Source organism: Falco punctatus (assembly GCF_963210335.1).
Source record: "Falco punctatus genome assembly, chromosome: 7".
NCBI lineage: Eukaryota > Metazoa > Chordata > Aves > Falconiformes > Falconidae > Falco > Falco punctatus.
In genome coordinates this window covers 33,826,343-33,852,106 of record NC_137587.1, presented here as the reverse complement: position 1 = coordinate 33,852,106, position 25,764 = coordinate 33,826,343, and the positions used below count along the sequence as shown (strand labels likewise).

At 38.6% G+C, this 25,764-nt stretch overlaps 1 long non-coding RNA gene across 1 annotated transcript; it reads right to left on the bottom strand.

Moving 5' to 3' along the window:
• Positions 1-263: 263 nt before the first annotated feature.
• LOC308067971 lies at positions 264-25,099 on the bottom strand. Its single transcript, XR_013929808.1, has 3 exons — positions 25,023-25,099; positions 20,998-21,058; positions 264-8,545 (listed from the first exon to the last, which is right to left on the bottom strand). It is a non-coding gene; the product is annotated as an uncharacterized lncRNA (long non-coding RNA).
• Positions 25,100-25,764: the final 665 nt, after the last annotated feature.

The following is a 25,764-nucleotide window of genomic DNA, read 5'->3' as shown; positions in this document are numbered from 1 at the left end:
CAATGTTAGAGAGAAAAGCTTGATCAAACTCCCCAAAAAGGTATTTGATTGGACCTACTTTCAAAATATGAGCAAAATTTTGCACTTAGTTGGTCTTTGCATTGTCTAGATTGCTCTTAATTTAACTTGAGATGTGTGTGAGTGGTATATAGTGAGAAGGGAGATCTTACTGCTCTGAAGCCTGTCCTCAGAAATAGCTAGCTGTGTAAAGGGAACCCTGTAGTAAAGGTTAAGTGTACATTGTATATTACCTTCTCTCTCTCTTTTGTGTTTTTTTGGGTTTTTTTTTTTGTTTTATAAGGAAAAAAAAAAAAGGGAAAAAAACAAGAGGAAGAAAGGGAAAAAGAAAAAAAAATGTTGTGAAAGTTTAAAAGTATGACCTCCAGAACCAGACATGCTGAGACTGGGCAATATTGAAGCCAGAAACAGAAGGGGTTGGATAAAAGGCTTTGTGATATGAATCTCTGTCTCTCCTGCCCTCAGCAGAAAGGCTTAAATATCTCCTTCTTGGACAAACAGATCAATACAAGCTTTTTAACATCTTCAATGAGAGCTCATTAATGCTTTCATGGTGTCCTCTTTTGTGCCCTGATGACCTGGTGGGAGCCAGGGAAACTGAACTGCAGCTTGGTAATTATCACAGGAATAACACTTCATATCATCTCCTAGTGAAATGTGAATTGTTTTCCTAATTATTCAGGACAGCAGCGAGTGAAAGTGCAAACTAATTGAAAAGACATTATGATTTATTTGAGTATGTGAGATTGGACCTATTAGTTTGGGTTAAATGTTAACCAATAGAATATTTGCTATCTCTTTGAAGAGCTGAATGCTAGAAAAGCGCAAGAACAGAAACCTCCATTTCCTACAAACACTTCTTCATTATATGTAGTTTATGGATTTTCTTTTGCCACTGTATCTGGATGTTTCTCCCTATAATGCTGGTATCCAGGCTGGGTTCAGGATCTTGAGATCTTTTGAGGATCAGAGCAATAAGGGTGGGATGTGGGGTGATGACTTTTTCTAAGACAAATGGTGAAAGAAGTGAAAGTGTTGTATGATTGATATATCAAATAATTGAATAAATAGCATTTAATGTGATTCAACACTGTGTGGGATTTTATAAGGAAGCTGTGCTGTTTGATTTATACAGACCAGTTGCATCGTTCATAAGCTTTTATATCACTTGTAGTCTACAGTGCATTTCTACACCACAGTTTGAGAATTAAGATCTTCCATAAAGAAGGGACAAAAAGAAATGTTTGGTGTAAAATATTTTCCCTTAATCTAAATAAAGTACAGCATACACACAAAAAGAACACATTAACAGAGTAAAAAATGTCACATGGAAAACAGTCTGTGAGGTTACTTGCTGCATAGGTGTGACCTAACATTCAAAGTGACCTGTTTGACAGAACTCCTGAGCAGCAGGGGAAGAAAAGAGGTGCTTAGACATTTTATGAAGTTGGATCTTCCATAAACACTGAAAATTAGAAAATCAGATCCTCTGCACATGTTTGACTTTGAGCCCTGGAAAACTGGAATGCTCAGAATCACTCACTGCTTTTGAAATTTGAAGCCACGTAGTTGAAAATAGGCATTTAATTTATGTAAGATGTTTGCTTTTTCAAGCACCTGTGTCAAGCAGTTTCTTATTATTGACAATGTAGGTTGCCACAGTGCCAAGATATTACTACTGTGTATTAGCCTGAAAATAACACTGTACTCACAGAACTGGGAAAATGCTTTTCATCTTCACAAATAGTGTGTAATTTTGGGGGTGACCCATCTGTTAGCCCAGACATGTAATAGCTAATCAAGATACAGTGCAAAGATACCAGAACCCACAATTTTTAATTAAAATTAAAATATAGGGGGAAAAATAAAATGAACAACAACAAAAAAAAAAAAAGCTGCCCTGATCTATTTTAGTCACACTTTATAATCCTGTTTTTAGTGCAAGAATTTAATTATACATATTTTCATCATTTCTTATATTCTGACATATTAATTAAGGATGCTCTAATTCAATTCCTGCGGCACTATTGGCCTATCCTGTAAAAACATTTTCCTTTATTTGTACAAACACAAAAATTAAGAGGAAGGTAAAGGCAGAACCTTAGTTTGCTGCCTACATTGCTGCCGTTCCTTCTTGTCGTTGAAATAGCAGGCTAATTATTTTATAAAGTGATAGATTCCCCCTGTACAGTGCTCGGTGGCACTAACACTTAATAAATATACATGGGAAAGCAGCAGTCTCCTGAAGGTTCCTGGGCTGAAACGTGTGTCTGTCTCTGATGGCAGAGCCATGAAAACAAGGTGAAGTGCCCCACACTTTCACTGTGACTACACATGGTCTCTTTTCCCATTTTATATACTCTTTGGATACTTTGTAAGTAGTAGGTAAGGTTTATGGACTCATATGTCTTCTCAGGTCCTCCTTAATACTCTTAGCAACTAGAAGGCATCACCTTGAGGCTAAGGTAGATCACTAAACTTGGTTGCTATTGTTTTTGCCGTAATGGATTTAGTCTTCCATCTACGAGCTCGAAGTATTGCAGATTCAGTATGCAAAGGTGAATGTCAGCAGTAGCCAATGTAATGGTACGACAGTAAACAGTGCATAAACTGCATGCACAGATTTTAGCTAGTGGGGCTTAAGAAGCAATGTACCTAGCATCAACTCCAGTCACTTGACACTGCAGCTGAGGTGACCAGGTTCCTGTAGAAAGTGTGGCAACTGGACTTCCCTCACACCACAAGCCACGCACAGATCCCAAACTCACGCCACCAGGTTGGCAATGTGTGAGTGCTTGTGCACTGAGGATGACGCTCAGCCTGGGTGTGTGTTGTTTGGTTGGTTCAGGTTAGTTTGCATTGAGGAGGCAGGGAAGGGAGAAAGGCAAAGAGTGCTGCTTTCTCATTTTGACAGTTATGCACCACTGTTACTGTTGTGGTACGTGTCAAGTTAAATATATGCTGGGTCCAAGTCCAGCCACCTCAAAATGCACAAGGGGATTATGGGAGCATCAGTGACTAATGAGGGATATAGGACAGTCTGGAAATTAAAATCAAAAATACTCTGACAAGCACTGAAGGGGACAACAAGGCTCACATAAACACTGACACATGCACACAAGGGAGAGAACAGAATAGCCTTGGAATCTTCAGTACTGGCAGGTGAATTAATATCTGTAGAAGTTGCTCAGACTATCATTAACATATACCTGATAAGTATGTCAGTGGGATCTCAAGGTCTCCACTGTAATCCTGCCTTCTCCTTTTAATTCGAAGGAAAGTGTTGTACCTTAAAGTGATGCAGACATGCAACAATCATTTAGCTGTCCCCTGTTCCTGGCGGAGGGACATGAGCTGGTTGTGAATCATTCCCTCAAGAAATCTTGGTAATCTCGACTATTTTTGAATTTCTTAATATATTTTGATTTAAAGCCTAAATTAGACTTAAGCCAGTGATAGTGTGTCTTGAACCACTTTTGAAAATAAATGAGATATGCTGATGCTGAAATGTTGGTAAAAGGGGATTAAGAAGACTAGGCTGCTTTCCACCCCAGTGACTCTGCGTTACTATTAAGAGGGATGGATTAATATCAGATTTCTGGTATCTGTTTTCTCAGTGATACTGCTTAATTATCCAGATAAGTGATCAGAGTCAAAGCATGAGTGACAGCATAAATATAAAGAATATCATCTTATAATTTTTCCCCTTAAAAAACATGTATATTAGTTTTAGTATCATAAAGATACATTTTTAAAGTGCTCATTAAAGTTTAAATTTTAAGTAGTTTTTAGACACTCAGTTTTGGTTAGTCACCCTTCAAACAGAAAAGTTGCAGTTTATTCATTCGTTAGCAGGCATAGACAAGTGACTCACACTGAAAGACTTCCAAAAACACTGGCCTGCTTGTCCCTGCATTAAGCAGCTTCTCCCACTTCTTCCCCCCCAGCCAGCTCCTCCATTTTCTTCTTTTCCATCCTCACGGCCCTGTCACAGAGACCTCACCCTTGCTGAAGGGGGTGGGCCACCGAGCTTCCCCTGGCTCACATCAGAGGCTGAAAACATCTGGTCTCTCTGCTCAAGCTGTGAAGGGGAGGACCATGAATTCCCAGGTTGCTTCTGAGCCCAGATCTCCTTTATAGCTCTGGTCTCTCTTGGCTGGCAATTTTACTGACTAACACATTTGATATGTGTGAGTGTGTGAATGCGCTTCTGTGACAACCTCTAGACTTTCAATGTAGACAAGTACTTGGACTCATCAGTATCTTAGGATGGGAGAAAAAGATTTGGCACCTAGGATGGGTACAAACACAATCACTTTGGCTATGGTTTTTTGACCTTCACTAAGTCCTTTGTTCAAGAATCTGAGTTTGGTGTCAGACATGAGGCAAGGAGTTAGATGATTTTAGCAAAACTTCCTACTGGAAATCTTTTGTGATCTGTGCTTGCCATTCCTAACTTGCCAGCAGGGCAGGATTTCCAGATATCTTGAAACTGAAAGGTGGAATAGAAATTTTTCTGTTGGGGCAGAATTATTTCCTCAGCAAGCTAAGGGCATGAAAGATAAAAGATTCTTGCTGGGGCAGTTCCTCCATTCCAAAAGTAAGCAGGAAAGAGAACAAACTGTCCATACATACCAGGCTTAAAACAAACCCAGAAGAACATTTGCCCAAAAAACGGAAAAATCAAGACTTGTGCACATAGCAGGCAGCCAGATCTGAATACAACTTAAAGCAAGAACTAGAGCTCCATTTGTTCCCCTGAATATCCAGACTTCTTCAGCCATATGTATTTTATACTTAATTTGCTCCTAATAAAATCTGCATACTTGTTCTACACATTGTAGAATACACCAGCCAGCATACAGCTAAACTTCATACTGCAGAGCAAACATTCTCACTTTCTCTCCTAGTGTTCTGCATTTCAGTGATAGCAACTACCGCAACTTTATAGTCCTTTCCTCCAGTTTGCCAAGAAGCTGGAGAAATCAAGATAAGGCTCCAATCCACATTTACACTCTACCATGGCAAGCAAACAGCACTGCAAATGATGCTAACAGAAGCCACCAATTCAGAAAACTGCATCCCTCTTTTTTTCTCCTCTTTTGCTTCTTCCAGGTAGGGTGCTAAAACCTGAGATGGGTTGCAGATACAAAAAGAGAATTGAAAGTTGTGGACCTGAAAGCTCCATACATTTTGATAGCAGTCTAGACCTCACTGATACAGTTTCTCACTTCATTCTGTAGGTGGAGAGACTATTTGACAATGACTCAGAAACAGAGAGGAAAGACTCATCATCATATTGGTTCAAATCTGAGTCTGCAGTGGGAGGAAGATTATTGCTATGGGTCTAGCACCTTCATTTCTGCAAATGAGGTAAACTAGAGGCTCAAGAAAACATTTTTTATATATTCAGTGTTTCGCATGGATTTGATGCTAACAGGAGAAAGACAATGTGTACTCACTATAGAAAATGATCTCTGTGTATTGGACAGGCCAGCATGCTGGTATGCGAATCCAACACAAAATGCAAGATAAAATAGAAATATGTGTGTTGACAATTTCTGTCAATGGTCTACGGGGGATATTTTAGGTAAGAGGAATCCTTTAGGATTTCTTGCTTATGACATATTTTTCTCCAAGGTCCATCTTACCAAGGCTGAGCTTTTGTCAGAACAGAGGTTCCTCACCAGATAGGTCTGGTCAGCTGGTGTGTTAGACAAACCCAAAGAGAAGCTCTTTAAACAGTTGTTACCTACTGACACTCACCTGAGTTAATAATATCCTAGCATAGTATTAAAGACTTTTCTAGTGTAGGAAGTGACATCTTTGGAAAAAGACGTGATTAGTCCTTGGGTTTCCTGTGCCATTCATCCCAGTGTGTTTTCTAGATTGACTGTTCATATGTCATAACTTAATTGCAGCTGCTATTCTCAGTGCCTACCTATATGTGCTTTTCACCTTCAATTCAACCTACAGTGTATTTTTCTTTCCTGTGGATGAAACAATATTGTTTTATATCAAGATATGTGAATTTCAGTGCCAGGAAAATGGTATGGAAAGTGAAAAATCTGTATTCAGTCCTTTCTATGGGTCAGCTTAGTTCTCATCCTGGATCTTATATGATTTAACCTTGTGAGGAAAGTATTTTCATAGAGGCTGCAAGGGCTGATGTAGCTGACCAGGACACTTAAGTGCTCACAGTGCACATTCTTCGCTCTCAGCAGTAGAAGAGCATGTGATCCCTTGAGTACCTGTCCTCAGTTTCAATACAAGCACAAGAACATACGGCTTTACTACTCTCCTGAGTCATCTGCTAATGCCGCCCCTTAACAAAATGCAATAATAAATAATTAGAAAATGAAAGCAGCAAAGTATTGTCTAGAGCAAGATTCCATGTACTTTCCTATGAATCAACTGGCACTGTCCATCACGCAAGAGAGATTGTGACCTAGGTAACTCTTCCTGAGTACTGCAAAAAAAACCCCCTTCATATAGCTTAACTTGTAAATAGTGCCTTATGAACTGCTGGTCAGCTCCCACTGGACCATCCAACCTTTCTCAAGCTATTTGAAACAGAGTAGTTGCACCTGAAAATATGGCAGACTCACTCTGCAATGACCACTGCTTGTCCTTGTTGCCCTGGAAGGTCTTAGGTTAACCAGAAGCAGCCATTGAGCCCTCTAGTGTGTCTTCAGTGCGGAGCTCCCAGTTGCACTTACTAGTCGATCTCTAGAAGAAACTGAGATCCACTTCTATTCTCATTATGCTAGTGTCCAGACAGAAGCAGTATAAGGCAACAGCTGAGCTAGTTGGTAGTTTGTGTCTCCTTTTCTCTTCAACATGTTGTGGTTTAGTTTATTTCCAAGGCAAAAGGTTTGGGGCTTGGGGGTTTTCTTTTTCTTTTTCTTTTTTTTTTTTTTTTTCTGTAATTTTTTTTTGGTTTGTTTGAAAGCTTTTAAGTACTTTTCATTAGTGGTGGATGTTGATGCTGTTTTGAATCTTTTCCATTTTCTCTATATGAGACCTTTCAACCTTTTTGCTCCTTTTGAGCCACTAATGCAAGCTTGAGTGGAAGCCAATTCAGTCATGATGAAAGAGTCCAGACTCCACCAGGAAATCAAGCAATGGAAGGAGTCGAATGTAAAAAGAGAGCTGTAGGTGTCCTTACTCACCTGGGGAAGTTCTCCGCTAAGCTAAATTGGACCTTTCTGCTGCCATCTCCTTAAAATGTAGCCCTCTACATGCTACAGCTCTCACCTTTCCTTAGTCATCCTGGACCCATAAGAAAGTGCAGTCTTCCTATTATTTCTGAAACTATCCTGGCACGTAAAGGGAAAACTGGCCCAGTTTACCATGTTTGCATCTCTCTACACAAACTAAATAGTGCCAGAATGCAGGTTTGAGTATTGCCCTGCTTAATCTGAAACGCTTAGTTGTTAACATGGTCCTTGGCACAGTTTTGAACCGCATCAACTAACATTCACTAAATAATGTCTAGCATGGGAATATTATATAGTACAGGATACAGGAGGGATATCAAGGTAGCTTGATTACCAGAAACTGTCTGACAGGAGTAGTGTGTAGTTCTGTGTCACTCAATTATCCTGCTTTTCATCTAATTTACTATACTGCCACAAGACAATTTCTGTACCTAAGCAAGGTTACCTCAATTTTAGATGTAGCCAGAGAAAGAAAAGAACATTTCCTGTCTGAAGGATAAGTTAAGTAACTCTTAGACCTCACTTCACATAAGTAAGAACAAGCAGAAAATGCATGAAATTATTAAATGCAAAATTTGGAATTCTTCAGGGTGAGTAGATATAAAGAACAAACAAAAATTGTGTCAAGTGTATTGCCTTGGCCACTAGTATGAAATAAAAGTGTTGAAACGTTACCCAGCATATTATGTACTTGTAAACACCTTGTGCCTGACTTTGCTAATACCATGTATGTTGACATTGCTGTGCCTATACACTGATATATTCAATACACCCAACACTAATAGTATCACAAGTATAAAATACAAACCAGAGGACATACTGTTAAAGGGAGTCACATCACAGAAATGCTCTCCCAGTATTAGCCACCTGTGAAGAAAAAGATTAAATACATTATTTCTTCCTGAGCAGACTAGCTACAAAAGAAGACAATTTCTCCTGTAATTTATACAGTTGTTTGTGTCATTGATAATTTAACCAAGGCCAGAAAATAGAAGAAGTGTTTTCAAGAAGTATCACACAATACCTTTGTCAGATTATTTTAAGCTGTGTCCAACTCATTACAATGTTATTTTTAGAACGGTTGTAAGGGCTATTAAAGTTTCAGCTAAGTACTGAGATTTACTTCTCCAGTTTGAAGTATGTTTGTATGTTGTTTTCATTGGTTTTTCTGGAACATTTATTTATACTTTTATTTTGAATTCAACACCAAAACACCATGGTAGAAATTTTAAGCAGTCACAACTTGTGAGGAAAAGACATTGGTAGAAGGAACAATCTATTGGGATACCTTCCTCTGCGGTGTATCACTATAAAAAAAAAAAATAAAGAAATACAAGGTTAGCTGCTCAGTGTGTCTGATTTTAGTGGAGATGGGACAAATTACTGAAGTAACTGAGATTTGTAACACAGTCTATGCTTCTATGATAATCCAAAGATTTGACAAGGGCTCAATGCTGAAGTAAGGCACTGAGGTGTCTAGCGGAAAAATTGAAGCATCACACTCTATTCCCCTTATACTAATTTACAGCCCAGATTTTATGCTGTGCTCTCCCCTTATTTTGTGGCTGTTGATTTTAGAAATGCAATTTAGAAGAGGAAGCTCACACCATGGGTAGTTACTACACTCTGATACATGAAAACAGCATTTCAGTCTCCAGGACTATTTGCCTAGCAACTTCCACAAGCCCTAAAAGAACTTTAAACCAAAATGAAGGCAGATCCACAGAAGTCTGCTAAGAAAAGTGAAGAGTGCTTTTTTTACTCCTGAAGAATTTAGAGTTTCAAGAAATGTCAGAAATATTTTAGAAAGACAGAATTTCTTCATACAGAAGTACTGAGCCTCTGTGAAAAAGGCATCAAAAAATCTTACAAATTCTGATCTCTCAATAAATGTTTCCTTTTTTTTTTAACAGATTCACACATTAAAGTTAGATCTAGGGCTGATGTAAAATCTATTTAGCTGCATTGAGGTTAATGAACCAAAGATGATATATACCCCATTGAGAATCAGCCTTTGTGTGTGATCAGTTATGATGCTGTTTGTTTTTATTGGCTTAGCCATTGATGTGTTACTATGTGGCTCTGAAAGTCTTTTTAATCAATAAGAGTTAGCATACTTGAAAACTATGCTTCTATGGAACTAATGCCTGAAAAAGGCACTCTTGAAACCAGATTCCCTTTGAGATGGAGGTATGATTATACACTGCAGAAATTAGAACATTTTTAACTGAACTTTCTGCCAAATAAGTGAGTCAATACACATTTATCCTCCATGAAAAACAGGAGAAAATTTGCAAAATGAGTGCATCTTTCACCCCTCATAAGAGGTTATCTTGGAGTAGGAGAATATTAAGGGGGAAAAAAATATCTCATCCACACAAGATTTAAAAAAAATAATTCTACTCCATAAATAAATGTAAAACAGTATAAAAAAAGCACAACTGTTATGAATAGACACCTTTGGAAATAAATTTCAGAAGCCTCCAGAGAGCTCGAGAAAATAACTAGCTTGCACAGCATTAAGTGGAAGGAGTTCCCCTAAGGGAATCAAGGGATCAGAGATATCCTGTCTTGGTTCATCTTTGATAAGTTTGCATCTGTGTCTTTTTCACACTGCTGGTAATAAGCTGAGAGATGCAGTGTTACATGGAGGCAAATGGCAAAATTGTTTCTGAGGTTAAGAATACTAAAAATGATTGATTTTATTGGAATTACATTAGCAAAATTTCACACCCTATTCAGTAAGCACAAGGGGAAATGGATTCAGGGTTTGCTTGTTTGCTTTCTCTCTTTCTCATGACCTCATTTGTGTAGCCTTGAACAGAAACACTCAGAGCTACCTCAAGCACAGAACAAATCTGTGCTGATGAAACTAAACATAAACCATCCTCTTTGCTGATGTCTATTAATAGTTTTTGACAGACCTGGAGAAATATCACTCAGTTTCTTAAATATACTTAAAATAGAGCAGGATGTGTCAGCACATTTTTGTAAGTCAAAAAACTTTGGAATCCTTGTGGGTAGACAAAGATTACAGGATTTATCTCACTCAACATCAGGCATGAACAGAGTAGATGTTTATCTCTGAACTAGTCAGTCTGGAGTCCATTTACAGTCAGTGGAGAGATATAAGAACTTCTAAGGCATGAGTCATTGGCCTAATTTCAGACATCCACTTTCTAAGAGATACACTGCTCAGAAGAACACCTGTTCCTTCTGTTGACTATAAAGGAAGCTTATATCGATTAACTCAGAAATACATTTTAGACATCCATGTTTGGTGAGATGAATGTCACTTGAAAAGACTGGAAAATAAAGTTCTCCTATGGCTTCCTTTCACACCAGAAATTAGTGTTGGAGTTCCTTTTTAAGAGGGAAACAAGACCCAATACCCTGCCCACAGCTGTGTAAAGCCCAAGACTAAAATTAGATTTAAATCTAGCAATTCAAATCTATGTACTTGCACCCTCTTATTCTGAAGAACTGGAATACCTGAAGTCAAGAGATCTAAGACAGTCGGCATACTAATCAATAATTAAACCATAAGATTTATATCAGCTAACACAGCATTAAAATGTTGATTTCTGAAAAATGAGCTGCAAAACTCTAAAATGGAACAAAATCCACTGAAAACAAATAGACAAAAAAAATGTAAATATTATTTTCAGACTACTGGCCACTCTTTCAAGTATTTTCACACTCTGCTTCATATAAGCAATTAGTATCACTTGAATTTTCTCTCCTTTTCATTGGTGTAAATCAATAATAACATAATACTTTGAGGAAAGATAAACCATTATTAGAACTGTTGTAAATTACTTGATGTGACATATTTCTTCTAGGAGATGAGAATTCATAGGAGATAAATTCTTGGAAATGTGTCTAACCTGAGGCTGTATCACATAAAAAATGTAATGATACATTACAATAAAGTTGGAAAATTCTATTTTGACCTCTTCAGAACAGAAAATTTGGTAATCATCTACAATTAAAATTGTCTTGTGATTAAAAGTAAGTTAAAATAAGAAAAAAAATCTGATTTCATCAAAATGGAAAAATTAAATATGAACATTTTATAAGCTTTGTACTGCAAAAAAATGGAAAGTGTTGATTTTGTTTGTTTTGTATAAGAGAAGAAATCACAATTCTTACTCTTTAAGCAACAAAAAATACCAATTTCCTTTCTACTTTGTTAACACAAAGCTATAGTGAATGAGAGAAAAATCACACACCTAGGAAACTAAGAAGTCATTTAAACCCATCCCCCCAAAGACCTAATTTTTATGGCTCTAATTCCCACAAAACATTTCAATGTGACAATTTATTTAGATGCTAGAAACTTCATAAGGACAAGGAAACAAGAAGTATGTAGAAAAGGCATGAGAAATGAAACCTCTGCAGAAGCCTAAGCATGTTAATAACATATTCACGTAATAACTGGAGAAATACACAATATGCGCAGTATGTTTAATATGAATTACTTATTTTACCTTTATACACATACTAGTACACAATTTTTTTTTTCCCAAATAATTGCATGTTGTTAATGGGGAAATAGTACAGCATATATTTTGGCAATCTCTTTGGAAGTCATAGAGACTTCACTCACCTGAAGAACTCAAAGTAACTGAAATGGGAGTCATCTTAAGAATGGAATTATTTATATGTGGCAACCTTTGAATCTGATCCAGCCCCCTTATATAAATGAAGTTAGGACTTGCCAGGCACACAGCGAACACAAAATAACAGGAAACTCCCTCTACTCCCCTTCCTGTAGCTTGTTATTAGAAGATCTTACCAACACAGAAACAGTTTTGTCAGTAACTTATCAGGGACTGAATTTTGGACCTGAAATTTCAAAGAAAGCCAAGATAAGTGTTAATAATGTATCAGAATATAAATAGGTTACCTCCATCTTCCTGCTTTCCATTAGGTACTACGGCATTTTGCTCTAGTTCAAATATTTGCCTTCTGTAAAGAGGGAGCTTCCAGTGAAAAACAGCAAAGCCATCACAACACTATCAGTACATTTCTTAATGTGACCAGAAGGGAAAAAATATTTGGAGGTGGACAGACTGGGGTACCACTCTCCTGGGGTTGTGGCAGGAGCTAGAAGGGTCCTGACAAGAGTCTTTGCTATCTTTGACAGCAGCCCAAATAAGCTTAATCAGACTTGGATTCATTCCCCTCTGATTTTGCCCTTTATTAGCCTCCTTAAAACTCATCAGTGACATCAAATTTACAGAATCTGTTAATCTGCTGGAGCTGCAAGTGCTGCACATGCATCTCATATTCTGCTTGAACTTCTCTCTAAGAATAATATTATAATGATGAAGAAGGGAGGTAAACTCATGTTATAGACTGCAGACAGTTTTATATCCTATTTCAAATCTGAATAGTATATCTAAGATGTATTGTCTCAGCTTGGGCTATTTTGTGTTACTGCAACTTAGCAAACAATTTAAAAATAGTATGTATGTATATATAGAAAGCTAAATGCAATACCTGTGCATTATATGCACTGTCTATAATTATTATTCCATTGTATAATAACAATAAATGTAATTTTAGAGACTTGAACCAATACTGAAGAATGTTTTTGTGGTTTTATGGGAGTTTTAAAATGTTTAAGCAATTTCTATTTACAAATGTATTTTTATAACTCTAGTAAACATAGCCAATGATAATAAAATAACAATTATGTTGGAAAGCATCTCTTAATGTCTTATCTCATAGGCCATTCTTGCCAAACAAAAGAAGCTGAAATGACCTAGTTACATGAATCCTTTCCTTTCTGCATCCAGACAAGGATCTACAGGCCCTAAAGGAACCTGGATCGAGAATTTTCTTCCCTGGAGAAAAATTATTAACACTAATCCTTGTCTTTGAACACAGCAACCTTTTGATTGCTGTAATTGAGCTACATTACCTCACTTTTCTACTTCTGTCACAGTATCCTATGGATGTAGCACAACAGAATCCATAAGCCTCATACAGAAAGGGTCAAAGCATTAATATGTTAATAATGTGCTGGCTTGCAAATTATGTTTTTTTAATAAAGTCTCAGTTAATTACATTGCAAGGTATTGAAGCCAGACTGAATTTTACTCCTGTAAATTTGCAATGCTAAGTGTTCTTAAGTAGACAAATCAAGAGAATTCCATAAGAATTTGCTGAAAATATTTGAACCTGATTTTTACAAATGACAGCTGGTTTTATAGATGCCAAATTGCATGTGCATAACTAGCTGTTACATGCCTGAACATGCAAAATGAAACATGCTTGCTTCTAGGCCATATCACATGTTGAAAAGAACAACCAGAGAGTGAAGATAGGAAGGACTTAAACCCTCTAACACTTTCCAGCCTGGATCAGTGTGCTATAAGCCAATCCACCTGAAACAACTCAGCAGTGCTTTTAAGTCATTTTGGAGAGTTATAAAAAATAGCAGTAAGTGCTGTGTTGTATGTCCGTTGCACTGATGGGATATGGCAAAAAGTTGCTACAGCAGTTTCTAGATGTCTCATTAAAACTCGGGGGGGGGGGGGGGGGGGGCGGGGAGGGGCGGGAAGAGAAAAAAAGAAGGTATCATTCAAACTCCTCCTAATCTGAAAATGTCCCACAGGCAACTGAGGGCTGTGAGTTGAAATAAATGCTGAAGTTGCATGTGTTCAGTCTCCATTTATCTGGAACCCCCCTATTGCCTGTCAGCCAGCTTTGGGGAGAATTTTGTTCCATAGAAATGATAAGGGCATTTCCGGGGAAGATAAGGATCAAAGTCAGGCTGGACAAGGTTTTGAGCAACCTGCTCTAGGGCAAGATGTCCCTGCCCACAGCAGGAGGGTTGGAACTGGATGATCTTTAAAGTCCTTTCCAACCCAAACCGTTCAGTGATTCTGTAAAACAAAAGTTCTTGGGGAAAAGACCTATGCTGAGAATTGAGAAAAAAAGAAAAAAAAAAGTGTAGGAAATTTGTAGCATGGTGTTTCCCACCAATCTTTCTGAGAGTGACAAAAAATCTTCTAATATAAGATGGCTTCACTTTGAGTCATATGCTTAAGGTATTTGAAACCTCTCTGCTTAGAAGCTATCCACACACACTCCTGATAGAAAATCTTTTTGTGATTGTGATGTCAAAAGCACTTTTTAAAGCATTTACCTTTCCCCAGGTCAATCTTCTCTTTTCATCATTTATTTTTCAAATTAGCACTGAAGGCAACATCCAGGAAAGGGGAAATGCAGTTCCTTCTGGGCTTGTTTCTCATGAAAGGAACAAGCCAGGACTTCTATGTTTAAAGTAAAGCCACTCTGAGCTTAGTTTAGCCCTTTCTTCAACTGATGCAGATAATACAAAATTATGTTCCTAAAAGCTAGGACGGTCAGTCTCATGCTTCCTGGCAAGCAGCTGAACTTATAGCTCTATTCTTAAACTCACCAGAGAGCTCTGCTGTGACCTGAGACAGGTCATCTCGCATGGGATTGTTCTCATCTAATTTTAAAGATCTGCAGTGCAGGCACCTGAGCTAGTTACCCCTGTATCTTTTAGTGTCAACTGAGAGAAACGGTCGTCTTTAGGGAACAATTTGTCAAATTTAGATGAGTTTCTGCTTTAGGAAAAGCTATGTTGTATATGTTACAGATGTCTGCACTTGATCAGACTGCTTCCACCCCTGGATTTTCCTTGTATCTGGACCTTTTCCCCTGCTTTGCCCGACTTTGCTATTTAGATCCTTTTCACAACAGTCAAAAAAAGGTGTGTGTTTTTGACTGCTACCAAGATGTAGCTGCTTTGCACAAGGTCACATTAGCTGTTTTCTATATTCAAGTGGAGAGAAGGTAACAAACGTGCTACCTGCGACTCAACAAAGATTTTAGTTTGCATTCAACTTCAAATAGATTGGAAGACTAGAAAAGAAATATTTTCTGATTTTGGCTGGTATAGGAGTAAGAATGTTTATGTCCAACACACTGCACCGCAGGGACTCAACTGTAGTTCAGTTCTTTAGGTCATGGAATATAAATATTATGACTGTAAGACATGTAGGTCTGCTGCTACTACCATATATTTCTGTATCAATGGAATCTGAAATATTAAGTCAATCATTGCAGTCTTTAAAATAGTGAAAGCCTTACTTTTACTATATACTTCTGTTCTGGTGTGTCTTCATAATAATAGTGTTCCTACTTTTGTAAAGAATTTAGAAAAGGCTCTTGTAATCTATAAGGTTATATTCTGGGGTTAGTGATAAGGCAAAAACTGAGTATAAGATGGTGTATAAAATTTATAGCTGATCCTTAGAGTTGCCTTTGAGCTACTAGTTCTGAGGCTTAGAAAAGTTTGTGTCCCTTCCATGCATGAGTCTGAAAAGAAATTTACTCTCCTCTTGCCTTTGTTTCTCTCCCCAACTTTCATCTAGCCAATGTGTAAAAACTAGAGCTCAAGGATCGTCTATGACTTAGTGTTTATATAGTGCCTGGCACAAGGAGACCTGAACCCTCATTTGTGGCTTCTGCTGTAGTAATAACAATGTTTCTGAAGTTCTACCAAAGTACTGGTCACTGAATGGAGGTGAAGTACCAGTAAATGTCAAACCGATGTACTGTATATTCTTACAAATCCTGTAACAGCTGGAATTAAATTGTTGGAATATAAAAATGCAGTTCTACGAAGCACTAACTACAGAGGTCTTCTCCTCCTCTTTCTGCTATAATATTTGACCAATAATGGCAGATGGCCAAAGTGGTTTTCACCCACACCTTGTCACTCTAGCCTTCTCAGAGGATCCTGCCACCACTGCAGTGACATGCCAGCTGTTCTCATAGCAGCTGCTACCTCCATACAGTGGAGCCCAGGACAAAGATACATCTTAAAAGAAACCCATCTGTGAGGCCTGACCTTTCAGGGCAACAACCTCTGAAAGAAAGAGGAGGCACAGCCAAATGTGGAAAACTCTGCAGCCATGCCAGGGAAAGCTATTCCTCCTTGTTAATATAAGCTCAGAGTCAAAAAAGATTTTCGTCACTAGTAGCATGTATTTTAGTAGAGGATTTTCTGCTCTGCATAGCCTTTAAAAAGTATATCAAAACCAGTAGCTAAAGACTTTTTATCAGGTGCTGATCTAGGCTGGTGGTTTTAGTGGTCTTACTGATTTGCAGTGTCAGCCAACTGTTAAGCAAAAGCCATACCTGATAAGTGGGCTGTTTTCATACCACAGCTAATCTGCTGGAAGACATGATGAAATTTTGTTAAGATGCAACAGGTGGAGAAATATCAAGGAGCCCCACTCTTCCAACCTCACTGTGGTTGTGACAGGTTTGGGTTTAAGATATTGTGCAAGAGGAATTGTATCCTCTTTGTCCATGTAAGGATCACGCCCTCCCACCACAACCACCTGACCAGGAGTAGTGCAGTAGTCACAAAAGTTCACCACTCATTTTAAAACACACACAAAAAATTGATCCATGGAATCTGTTAGGGTAAAATGCTTGGAAGAAGCAGGAATTTGTGTGTTATATGAAGAAAATATGTTCTAGATTTGACTATGCAGCCATATTGAGACATGGGTTTACAGTGAAGAGTTCAGATCTGAGTCGGATATAAAGATACTACAAGTTTTTCAGGCGATGCAGTGAGTCAGGGTGCTCTCTGGTGTATGGTGTGTACTGCATTCCCATCCTCACATGCTGATCAAAACACCTAACATAATACAAGGGTGCAGAATGAAGCACAATGCACTCAAAATGGATTGCCAGTCTCAGATAAACTACTATGTTTCAAGTGAAACATTTAGTTTGAAAATATATATGAATCCCATTCTGCACATTTGGTGTCAGCAGTTCTGATGCACTTGAATAACCATAATGACAACAGGTCTGCTTCTGTGGTTAGCTGGTACATGAACAAAGGCTTAACAAAGCCATTTATCTGTGAACATTTTGAAAGCGTTACCCCACAGTGTGGGGCCCAAGAATCTACAGTTTCAAACTACCATTTAGTTTCAATATATCATATGCCAGCACTTGTTTGTCTAAACACATCATTCAAGAAAACACATTAGTGTTTTTAGTCAATTATCTATTCCAATTGTTTTCTTAGCTGCATGTGCTTTTGAATGGTTATCTCAGCTTGGTACTGTGGTGCTGCGAGGTGTGTCCAACACTTAGAATACAGTATTTCTCATGCTCACTGAAGCAGAGAAAAAATAGTTGAAATCAGCAGCAATGAACTCCACATAGTTCTGCTGCATACAGCATGCATGTTTGGGTCTAAGCCTTCAATCTTTTCATATTAAAAAATCCCAGGAAATCAGAGACAGTCTGCTGTATCTAAAAGCCCTGTAGGATCAGTCCCTTAATGAATACTTTAATGGCTGTGCAGGTGTACTGAAAATAGCTAGGTGCTTAGGGATTTCCAAATAGTACTGATATGACTGATATGTAATTCTGTGAAAAGCCAGAGCTTTGTCTAGGAACAGAACTTCTTCAGTCTTGAAGTCAATAGCAGATTTCCTAAGTTCATGGAAAAGAGAGCTGAAAGGACTTCTTGTGCCATCTAGTTCATCAGCTTGCAATAGTGCTGATTTATTTCCCCTCAGTGTTAGCGAGAGTAGAACTACAGGCAGATAGAGGTCAGCCCTAAGGTTTAAGTTTTCACAGGACTCTGTTATCCTTCTTGCAGAAATTGGCTCTGAAGTGCCACGAAAACACAGGGGTGCTTGTCCTTTCCACTGTTCAACAGGCTCCAAGGAGAGAACACCACATGCTCTTCAGTCAAGATCTCAGGACAGGTTTGAACTGAAGTTGCTGAGGTGAAAGGGCTTGACAAGGCACACTGCTGCCTTCCCCTAAACAGCTGGAATAGCATCAAAATCTTTCATTCTATGCATCTCTCCCACACTTTATTCTGGAGGAAAATAATACGCTGTCTAGTGAGCTGCATTTTTTTTTTTTTTTAGGATAATAGCAAAGTATCTCTAATTCAAACCAACTGAACTAATTGGACAAAAAAAGATGCAAACAGCCCAGCCTACCAGACTGTATTTAAAGCAATTGTTAGCAATCAATAAATCCTGCTCGATTGTTTGATTTCATTAAAGATGTATTTGTTACTAAGCAGCTGGCACCCAAACAGCTGCTTTAAATAGAGAGAGATTTTTTCCTGCTCTGTTTTATCATGTTCTTCATTATTTTATTTGCACATTTTCAGAGACAATGACTACTGAATAGAATCAAAATGCAGATAAGCCTATCACATCCTCATCTGACCATGTGGTGGGTCAGGGGAATGCAGAGGAGAAATGACAGCCTGCTTCCCTTTCTACTACCCCTGAACATTGTCTTTCAGGCTTTCAACAGTCAGTCATGAGTATTAAACCAAGCCTGAGACTGGCCCACTGATTAAATAATAAACTAAAGATATCATAGCTTCTTTTCAAAGCCCTGAATTTGGCTTTCTGTGAATACTGACCTGAACATTCACATCCCTTGAACAGAATGGTCACAAAATGAGGATTCCCTGGTGTTATAAAAAGTGGTGCATAGTGGAGTTAGTTCCTTTTAAAGACCACTTTAAAGTATATTTAAACTGAACCCTACCTAAATGATACCTCTATCCCATTATGTAACACATATAATAAAGGTAATAGTTTTTGTGCTACATTTCGGTAGCAAACCAGGCAGCCTTTCTTTGCGACTGTCACCAAGCAAGAACTTTAGCACCTGAAGCATGGATAGGTTTTAGAAAGGAAAGCAAAAGCAGACAATAAAACAGCTGTGAATTTTAAATCAGTCTCAGGATCACTTAGGTGCATACAGCTGAGCCAAATTCTCAAGGAGCAATGTGAAAGCAAGATAAGCTTAGATTTTCTTAATTTCCAGCCAGATATAGTCACACTGTGATCATTATGATGCTCTCAGTTCTTCAGTCACATCCTCAGGTAGGAGGACAGTCAGCAGAAAGACCAATGTGGTATTCCATGCCAGTTTTGCAGCCTGCCAGCATTCTTTAGGCATATAAAGGTATATTTTCATCTCTTCCTCATCTTCTAGTAAAGCTTGTCTTTGGGGCTATAAATATGTTTGCAGCAGCACTGTTGGCATGACAAGGGAGAAAGGTATCCTTTATTGTCATTGTTATTAACATTTGCAGAGGCTTTTATTTCAAATTCAAAACCCCCTGCTCTTCATCAGACCTTCATTACTCTCCTATCTTCCTCTGTTTTCATGGTGTTCACATTTAGCTGCAATGCACATCCATCACCTTCAGTTAAGATTCTAGTAGTCTAGAGTTTATCTTCTTCATCTGGATAACAGTGGGTGTATATAGGCTTCTTCCAGAGAAGCCCCAGCACCTTTCCTCAGTGGTGTTCCCAAAGAGTCCAGCAGCTTGAAGAATAACTTAAGATCTCAGAGTCAGTATAAAGTCATAGTCAAGGCATTCAGAGTACAGTTTAATATGGAGGAAGGTTTTTCTTTTAAAATCAATTATTGTTTGAATTGCAGAAATTGTGTAAAGGAAAACCTGGAATGGTTTACCTAACAAAGCAACAATGAAAAGAAAAACAAAAACAAACAAACAAAAAAAACCCCAAACACAAAACCGAAAAAAACCCAACCAACACTGAACAAATTCAAATCTCTGATGAAACAGTCACAACACACACTTGCATAGTCCCAGTGATACAGTTAAGTCTATGGTACATATGAGGCTCAGGTGATCATTTGCTAATACAGATTAGCACTTTCCTGAAGTTGTAAGGTACTTGGATCAAGGTGTTTCATTTCATGCTTGTTCTATAACTGGCCGAAGCAGCTGAAACCTCAAACTAAACCCAAATCAGACTGATCAGTCCTTGAAGATAAAAAAAGAACTGAACTACATTGATGATGATTTATTTTAATCGCCCTTTGAATTTTATGAGACAGATCCTGAGCTGACGTCATTAGAGCAATGCTGATGTGCACAACCCCAATCCAAACAAACTCAAAAGCCTAATTACTGAAACATCACACAAGAGTTTATTCTTGCAACATTTCAGACTCTTTGACAATCAGGTGGTGGCAAGAGTCTCCTAAGAAGAAAGCTTGTCTGTCAGTCCTGCTTCTAGACCAAAAAAGTTTAGATAAACACACAAACTTTTTAGATTCATATTGCAAACCTTTTAAAGTCTGCCCAACGCTAATTTCTGTCACATCCTAACCTATGGCCATGCAGGTTCTTTGCAGCCAGTCACAAGAAAAAGGAAGCAGTAGGCATTTTTTTAATACATAGTTTGAAAAAATAATAATCCTATTTTAGACAGGCAGAATGTTTCAATGGAACTTTAGATTCATCCTAACATCTTAGGCCCTGCTGTGTTGACCCTCCCCTCTCTCCCAGCTCTCTGCAGAATTTGTATGCAAAATCCATGAAAAGATTTTGGAACAGGCCATACATCCAAAAGCTTTTGACAAGGAACAGGGACTACTTAAAAGAAAAGGTCTTCTGAAGCAGCTTTTCTTTTTGTCTGTCCCTTTCTGCCTTTTTTCCCCCTGAATTCGTGCACCCCTTAACGACTTCACTGGTACTTTAGCCTGTGTGGGCTTCGTCCAGCACAATAAATGAAAGTGTGCAAAGTCTCTGTGCTCAACACACTGTTGGGAGGGAGAGGCTGTGTGTGCCAAAAAAGAACCTGGCTTGCTTAGGAGGCAGTGCTATGTCCAGTGATTATTAGTTCCTGTTATAAACCAGAGAACAAAGTATTTTCATAATAAAACTCACCTATTGCATAATATTTTTGGCCAGATGTTTGCAAGTGAAGTCATCAGTAATAATTTCTCCCCTGAAACATGAGCAAGAATGACTTTTGAGCAAGAATTGAAAGAATGGCTTTTCACATATCCAGATGAAGTAGGGCATGGAGAATTAAGACAGGGCATTTGCCCACATCAGTTTCAGGCAGCTGAATGTTACATCTAAGGCTTAATCCTTCAATATTCCACTCATTACTTACAATGTGCATCAAAAAGGTTAGTAGATGTCTCTAAAGGGATCAGACTACATATGTATATATGTCTATTGTCCCAGCTCAGTAAATCAGCAGATGACAATGCCAAAACAGAAGGAACTTTCATGCATTATGTTTTATTTCTGGCTGGCTTAGAGCATAGCTGAGTCTTTTCTACAGCCTCCTAAATCCTCTGTGTTTTGCCTGCCCCATAATACCCCAGTAGCTGAAATAAATTACACTCCGAGAGCCTAGCCCAACACAAAGCAGCAAGAAGCACAAGCATAAAAGTAAGGTAAAGTCATCTTTGTACATACATTATGTACCAAGTTTGACTGCAGTTTACTCTTTGTCTGGACCTCATTATCTTTTGTGAGTGTTCAAGCTGGCTGATAGATGATGGTCAAGCTTGTTCAAAAGTGACCATCTGAAATTCTCATTGATATGATCTACTACACTGCTCTGTAGTAAGCCCTGTTGGCGCAGTTTACCTGGCTTAAATATGATATAAATCATATCTCCATGCACAAAAAATGTTCTTTTGAAACCTCAGACACGTGGTTAAGTCGTCATAGGTTAACATGTTGAAGTGTGTCAGCTGAGCTGAGCCATGTACATAATGTTAGCATTGGGGTATGGATATGGACACTAATACATCTTGAGTGAATATCTCATTCACTTGCATTTAGTGTGGTCTAGCTGTGTCCAAGGTTGTTATGACAGTTTATGCGGTAATTCATTACATCATAGAAACACGTTAGTGAGTCTAAGTCCCAACTTAAATGGTGTTACTTTAACTGATTGCATTCAGCCACCGAAAGACCGCTGTTATTTCAGTTTAAAGGTCACATTTGTCAATTTAAATTAACCCTGTTAAATTAAAGATTTAAGCTCTGTCAACAATAATCAGACTTCAATCAAGGGGAAAAGTGTCCATCCCGCTTTTGTTACTGCTTAACTACATAATTTCCAACTTGGACTTTTCTTGAGAGACATGTCATCTTTTAAATAACGTTACACTGACATGCTTTCCTTCTTGACCATGTGCTACAGCAGGCAGGTAGAGTCCTAGGCAAGGATATGCATCCAGAGCACTACCAGAATAGTACAGGGACCGGGGATGTTCCCACCCTCTGCCCCTGAGATGGCAGAATAACGGTACATTTTGTTGACCACAAATAAAGTTTCAGCAGTGTGGTCTGGCTTAGAAAAAATCAGCGCTCTTCTACCCAATGTGCTTAAGCTAACACATGTCTTTTTGACAGGCCTGTTTAAGGTTGAAACGAGGCATGTCTTTCAAACGAGACAAAAGGAATAAATTTTTGGTCACAGAGGTGAATTTAACTGAGGTAACAGAATAAAAGTACAGGCTCAGTTTTCGTGTGCTCATAGTTGTGCAAAAACTGTGCAGGTACTTAGCTATGTTGAAGAAAACTGAAGCCAGGCTACAGTATTCTGCCTCTCCATGGGTTCCTCTGCTAATCAGCTTTTTGGCAGCTTAAAGCTAGGACAGTGTGAGTTCACATCTGCCTACAGCACGTTAAGACGGCCTATATTGAGTAAAATGGTAAGAGGAAAAAGGTGAAGCATGACAAATTTGAGGGAGAATATACAACTCACCTGTGCATGTTAGGCCATCCACAAATACAACTTATAATGTGAAAGGACACTGTTTCGTAAAGTTCTATAGATCTAACCCCCCCCTGAAATACATACTCATACTTTTACCCACTTCCCAGACACTCAGATTTAAATAAAACTGTAGTGCTTCCCCTACATGATTCACAAAAGGCTCACCAGTCCTACAGAATTTAGTAAGAAAGGAGAGAACAATTAGGAGTAATCTTTAAAAGTATCCTTTTCATTATACTTTGGGGAAACTTTTTTTTCCTAATTTCTTCAATGATGTATTGCATTGTGCTGTCACTTTGGGGGTTGTCAGTCACGGCTCCTAATGTAAAACAGTATGACTGACACAACATGTGACATGTCACCATGAAATGCATCACTTGGAAACTTTGGCAAACACGTTGAAGAGAAGGGATCGCAGCAAAAAGGCTGACTGTTTATTTTCTGTATTTATTTATTTATTTATCCTTGTCTCTCTGTCCTTTCTTTCCTTTTTTCTTTTTCTTTCTTTAATCCTCTCTCACACACACTCTTCTTTCCTACCTTATACTCCCTGCCCCCCCCCCCCCCCCCCCCTTCCCTCAAGAAGTGGAAGAAATGGAAACATTTATTTCAAATATAAAGGCATAACTAGCAACAGCACATAGAACTATTTTCTGAGTGAAAGTGCTTGCTAGCCCCTTACTAACCATGGGAGAAACTGTGACTTGCTAAATAGATCCAGTAAATCAGGAGGCTGAGAATTTCGTTTCCACCAGTGACCTGAAAAAAACCCTATGCTTTTTAATCTGCCATTAAGAGGTTTAAATAAAATATTTTTAGTTGTCATAATAAGTTGTGGAGGTTCTATAAAAGTAGATCCTAGCCCCAGTGAAACCACTAACATAGACATAGAGAGAACTTCACATTTTAACAATTTCATCCTGATGTCAGGGTGGGAGTGTAATAGCTGGAGAAGCACTGAAGTGTGAGACTAACATCGGCTTCTTTAGGCTGATGGAAATCAGGACGGTTTTCACTTGTTCCTTTGACAATTCTAGAAATGCCCTGGTTGCAGGAGCCAGTAGAGGCTTACCAGGAGGATTCCATACTTCAGTCTCTGGAAAGCAAACTGTAACACACAGCAAAATGCATTTGTAATAACAAAAGTATAAATACCTCAGAAGATAGCAGGCAGGCAGACCTGCATAATTTAATTAACTTGGAGAAGTTAATAAGCTTCTTTCCTGAATGCCTTGCAAGACTGGGGGTATTGTGCTTGAATTATAGTAGTGTCTCAGAACTAGCCAGCATTATCCAAATAATCCCTCCTGGCCTATTACTGGCTAGTTTTGAGCTCGGATCTTGGCTGCAATGCAGGGCTGTTCATTGCATTCCTTTATATGCCTCTGCTCTTTGGAGCTCATTACAAAATCTTCATTAATGGTAGGTACTATCCTTCCCCCTGCAGTAAGCATAAATAAGGACAAAACAAGTGCAATGTGTGCACAAAGTCCATGATGAATGCCTAATAATTTGTTGTTGTTATTAAAATGATTGCAAATTTTGCATACTTTGTATGTGTTTAACCTTATGTCTGAGTACTTCTGATTCCTTAATTTTGGAACTTGGCCCCTAAATTTCAAGAAATATGCTGTGTAAATAAATATATATGCTATATATTTTTCTTGATGGGACTTGAGACATAGCAGATTAATTAAACTTTCTCTCATTTTTCTCTCTTTCTCCTGTTTTCTTCTCCTTTCTTTTAATCATCTTTTTTTTTCTCTCTCTCTTTCTTAGACCTTTCACCAAAGCTGTAAGACAAACATGTTAGTCAAGTATTTGTGGACTTTTAATTATGTTGTCCTAAGAAAACGTTCTTGAATGGTCTTTCCTACGTGATTTAAGAGAATGTTACTAGTATACTTCAGAGTTCAAGCTCTGAAAGTAAAATATTAAATTGTTTTCTTTTTCTGGTCTATGATGCAAAATTTGGACAGTGGCACCTCAAAGTAGCATTTCTGTGAACAGCAGCTTTCTGCAATTCATCCTTTTTGTTTTCAGCTGCACTTTAATCAGCTGTTATGTATGGTGTGCTAAAGAAAAAAAAAAAGGGGGGGGGAGTTTGCTTTGTAACTAACTGTAAGAATAAAATACACCCTAAAGTTTAACTGACTTCTTCCCTTACCGTGTGAACCACATCTTGCAGCTTTGCATAACTCTTCTCAAGAAGAGGTTCGTGGGAAAGGTATGAGCAGGGTTGCACACAGTCTGGTAAAGGAAGGATATTCAGTGCTGCTGTTCTTACATACTTTTATCACTTCCTATCATCTCACTGATCGTTAACCTCAAAAGTAGGACAAACTGCTAGAAGTGCTATTATGGGGCACTTCTAGGGTATTGCAAAATTGGTTAGAACCAGAAACCTGTGCAACCAGCCAGTATTACCAGCCAGCGGTACTCAGCAATCACAAAGTCCGCTGTTCCTTACTGCTCAGCGTGCTTGTTTTCATGAAGAATAGGAGGGCCTTGGTAAACGCATAACAGCATTTAGGCTCTTGATGTGAAGTTTACTGAGCAGCCCTGTGTTGCTGCTGTAAGAGCCCTTCTGGGGTTTGCATTAGCAAGCCCCACGTGCCTGCAGCTTTTGCTCAGTGTGGTGGCAAGCAAAAGTCACCCAACACACCTGTGAAAATGGCCCCATCTCTTTTCGTGCTGCCTAGGAATGCCGTCAGGGGAGGAGAGGGCAGATACCGGATTTTAAAGAAAAGCGGGGTATGGAGGAAGAAAAAATAAGAAAAAGAGGAGAAAAAAGGAAGGTAGCGAATTGAGTTACGTAGGGAATAGCGGCTTCCCCCCGCCTGAGGGACGCAGGCAGCACGGTGCAGAGCCCCTGAGCGGGGGACAGCGCCGTGGCGCAGCCGGTGTCC